This window comes from Macrobrachium nipponense, chromosome 36 (genome assembly GCF_015104395.2).
Source record: "Macrobrachium nipponense isolate FS-2020 chromosome 36, ASM1510439v2, whole genome shotgun sequence".
NCBI lineage: Eukaryota > Metazoa > Arthropoda > Malacostraca > Decapoda > Palaemonidae > Macrobrachium > Macrobrachium nipponense.
The window spans coordinates 23,035,854-23,040,853 of NC_087220.1; positions in this window are offsets into that span (position 1 = coordinate 23,035,854).

Here is a 5,000-nt window from a genome sequence, read left to right on the forward strand (position 1 = left end):
ATGTCTCTCTGATGTTACTCCAAATGGGTTGAAAACTTTTTTCTTTATTTCCCTATTCTCGGCGCAATGCTTGATTTCGAGCTCAGTGAACATATCATTTGGATATCATTCATTATTAGAAGGTAGCCATTAAAGCCATTATTTGTAGAGAAATCGAATTTTATGAGACTAATTGTGATTTTTTCTGTTGAATAAGTGTAGTATAGTTTGTGATGGCAATTCATCAAACAGGACAAGCTATAAACGGAGAAAAATTAAATATTGTATTGTATGCTAGGTTCTTCTAAATGAAAAACAAAGCAATCTTTCACAGCGTGAATCAGTAATATTGCCTTTATATAGTTAAACTCATTGTATGAAAATTGGTAAACCTATACAAAAGTCTTCCGATAATCGGGTTTAACGAACTGTTCAACTTATCGGAAAGGTATCCACAATTGCCATTCTTTACAGGTACTATTTGACTCATTATAGCACTTAATATATTTCATTAAAGCACAATATGATGTATTTTGTATTTTTTTTTTTTTAAAGCTTAGTCGTCATTGCTTGAACGTTACCTGGAAGCATTACTAAAGATTTTTCTTGAAAATAGTCTCATCATGTTTTCCACACCCAAATTACTCTTTTTTTCTTCTGATCAAACCTAACATAACCCAATCCAACCTAACCCTAACCTAAACCTAAAGGGCAAAAAAAAACACAAAAAAAAAAAAAAAAAAAAAAAAAAAAAAAAAAGGCTGGTACAATACTGACATACATCTCAGGAATTTGGGACCGGGCACTAGCTATGCTGTTTAAACAACACCTGCCCATGGGAGTGGGTGTCTCTATAGAAAGGACGAAAGTCTTCTGTTCTCGTAGGAACAAATAGCAAAATCAAGATCGTGTCAGTGAGGGGTCTTTCGCCGACCCCTCGCTCACCTATTGCTAACCAATGACCTGACCTTTTTACCAAGCTTCAACGGCTGTAACTGCTTTAGCCGAAGGCAATCCATATAAAAATCTTCAGGTTTTAATTTTTGAGGCTCTCCATCCAACCGAGACTTCTTCACTCTCTTCTCAGCTTAATGTTGGTATCAAGTAATAGATTATTGACCCATGGAATAAAAACATTATGCACACTGCATATCTTTATCATCAAAAAACAAGACTCAATGAGGAGGAATTGCGAGTATCTTCACGAGCAACCTGCCTTATATGGCAGAAAAGATTTAAAGAAAGATCATCATTGTTCTTATTCCTGTCCATTTTGGTTCCAGTAATGTTGTATCCGAAGCGAATGGGCTTAGATTAAATGAATCCTTGTCGAATTCTTTCTTCAGTTCATTTCTCTTTTCATCATGGGCATTAGCATTTAAGTCTGGGAAATATCACAATGAATAGACTGCGACTGGAATATATTTAGAGCCAGAATGATCGCAGGTAATTAATATGTGAAACTAAAATTTACCATCTTTAAAGCAAATTTACCAATTCAGGTTTGCTTACTCACATAAAAAGAAAAGCACAGGATGCATTTCTAAGATCTTGTAAAAACGCTTAATGGCTTGCGTGTGGGATGAATAAAATGGCTTTTAAAATGAAATTGGATAAATATATTGGCGGCCTCTTTTATGGAGATTCCCAAAATCGGTCAATAACTTGTGTTTGATCTTCAATATGAGAGAGGGAGATATATATATATATATATATATATATATATATATATATATATATATATATATATATATATATATATATGTATATATATATATCGAACTACATATGGCCTTTAATATCTAATTCGCTCTACCTCGGAATTAATATATTTTCATATATGCTTAACCGAGGGGGAATTTATTAAGCGATAATAGAATTGGCCATCGACAGGCGCGAACCAGCGACTTCCCAATCCCAGGACTGGCAGTGAAGCCTTAAACCCACCTTTCGCGCGCACAGGTATTTTTTGTTATGGAGACTGCATCAACCCATCTCGTTCTCGGTGGCGTGGTAGTGCTTTTGCCCGCACGTAGTCATCATATAAGTCTATCACATTACCGTGATTCATATACATATATCGAACTACATATGTCCTTTAATATCTAATTCGCTCTACCTCGGAATGACTACGTGCGGGCAAAAGCACTACCACACCACCGAGAACGAGATGGGTTGATGCAGTCTCCATAACAAAAAATACCTGTGCGCGCGAAAGGTATTTCAGGTAGGAGGCGGCATGAACTTATATCTCTTGCGGTGTCGGAGTGGTTTAAGGCTTCACTGCCAGTCCTGGGATTGGGAAGTCGCTGGTTCGCGCCTGTCGATGGCCAATTCTATATCGCTTAATAAATTCCCCCTCGGTTAAGCATATATGAAAATATATTAATTCCGAGGTAGAGCGAATTAGATATTAAAGGACATATGTAGTTCGATATATGTATATGAATCACGGTAATGTGATAGACTTATATATATATATATATATATATATATATATATATATATATATATATATATATATATATATATATATATTGCTTTATTGGTTGTGCAACGGCCCGATCGCTTTGACTCATCTCTCACTGACAGCAATTACACTTTCTGGTATTTCTCTTTTACCAGTCTGTACATAGGTAGTGGAATCATTGAAATATTAATTGAACTAAAAAGATATCGATATGATGAGGTTAACAAACAAAAGAACTTGTGGTTTTCTCAGAAAAGCAAATTCCTTTTGTTAACGTAAAGTTTTGAGGCCAGCTATCACTATGTATAGCCTTTCTAATGGTATATCATTTAATATTACGTTCACCAACAGATGTACATTAACGTATAAGGAAATAGTTAGTGTATTCATCTTGCATAAAGAACTTGCTTTCAATACAGTCCTTCATCAGTCTGACTAAAGTTAGATATCATGCTCTTTTCCTGTCTTATCAAAAGCTCAAAAGTGTTAATGTACTGCAGCGTAAATCAAATGAAACTGTTCACATCAATCATTCCTGCACTGCCGCAAAAATATCTGCCAGAAATGGATGAGATGAATAGAGTTTTGGCAACATGCAAAGCTTCGTTGAATTCCCTTACAATGATATGCCTAGAACACATTACCCGCAAATGTGGTGGTATGGATATACTAACTGCCCATTTTTCAAATTAGTTTCATTTTCTGTGCCAATAGTTGTTTCATTTATAGCATGATACCAGGATAAAAGATAATTGTTCCCTTTCCATAGGGTCAGCAGACTGGTTTAGAGAAAATTCTTATAAAATTTATACTTCCTATCATTCGGCTGAGAGTCACAAGGCCTTACTGATCCAAGATACATAAACTTTCAGTAGCAAAATATATTCCTGGAGGAGGTTATGATGCCCTTCTGGGCCAAGATTTCAAGCCCCCTCCTAATTTTCGACAAACTAAGGGTCCTAACCCTGCAACAACTTCATAAGGAGTAAAGAGTCCTAATGAACAAAGGGTCCTTTCACTATTCACTAACTGAATTATTATATGTTAGTGACTTATATGTTGTTTATTTCCTGGAATCAGCCTCCTATTTTGGCAAATAGTTTAAGGTTGGAAATGGAATACATGTGTATATAAAAAGGTAGCAATCGTAACGGTGGTTGGTTAGTGTTAGTTATTGTGTAGTGTAAAATGAAGTTAAAATCTGATAGCTTTAGGATAGGTGTCACTGGATGAGTTGTTACCGAAGAAATCAAGGTTTAAGGTGAATCAATGACCAATCAAAACGTGTAAATATAAAATTTAATAGTTATTCATATGGAAATATCACTCCTAAAAAATAATTGATATTGTCAATGGCAATTAGAAGAGTTTTAGTTAAGAAATATGTGACAGTACCGTGATGTACAGTAGAGTTACTATCTAAATGATTGGAGTAAGTTGTTTCTAGCCGGGTGCTTTGTTAATGCGAGCCTGTATAGTGACTTTGGAAAAACTCGAATGCTCTATGTTCAAAGCTACTTAGCGTTTAGTTAAAAGTTTTTGTTTGATTTCGACTAGCACTCTTTCTTTAATGTCTGATAAACCTACCATACCTAATGAAAATGTGACTTTTGACAAAAGATTTGGGTTTCTAGAAACCTGTTAATGAATGTGAGCTGCAATTGGCAGTAGATATTGGTTATGAAGTGTTAGATAACAATTTAGTCAAACATAACATATATGCTAGCTTTGTAGTTGAATCAGTAAGAAAATATTGGACCCCCCCCATTAAGCAATATTTCTCCCTTGTATAATTTCGGGAGTAAAACTTGAGTTGTAATGATGAAGAGGTGAACTGTATACTTCCCTGACACCTTTTCTTTTCTCATTTAATTAATATCAAAGAACTATTTAAGGTTGTGCATAGGGATAGTCTGAGGTAAAGTAATGATTTTGTTCAAAACAGCAGTATTCAAGATATATTGCCTTGGAATTGATGTTGCACATATTGTTATATCGTAGTTTTTTGCCAAATTAATTATGTATTTTAGAATTGGAATAATAGAGAGTAGTATTAAGATAAAAAAGATGGAATAAGCTTGCCGAAAAGATAACAGAATTAATACGAAAATGATATGAAACGACAAATCCAATTTGCTCTCACAGAAAGAATTCAATGAATTATGATACAATTTTGATAAGCAATATGAATAGAAAGGATATTAAAGTGTTGAGGAGTATTTGCATTTAATGTTTATCCTCATTTGTATCTTCATATATTTTCTGGAGTACTGAAATTTCAGTGAAATCCCTAATATTTTCCCCTTTTATTGTAACCGATAGAAAAAATGACCAGAGCTCAATGAGCATTCACGTAGATAAATCCAATTTCTCATGTTCGTTGATAGCACAAAATCTGTTGTTTTTGTTCCAAAGGATTTTGTGAATCCAATATCACTGAGATCCAAACATGTTTTTTTTTTTTTTTTTTTTTTTTTTAAACGCGGAGCTGTCGAAAAAATAGGTAATATTATCAGATTTTTTTTTTTTTACAAGGGGAGCGAACTATTTT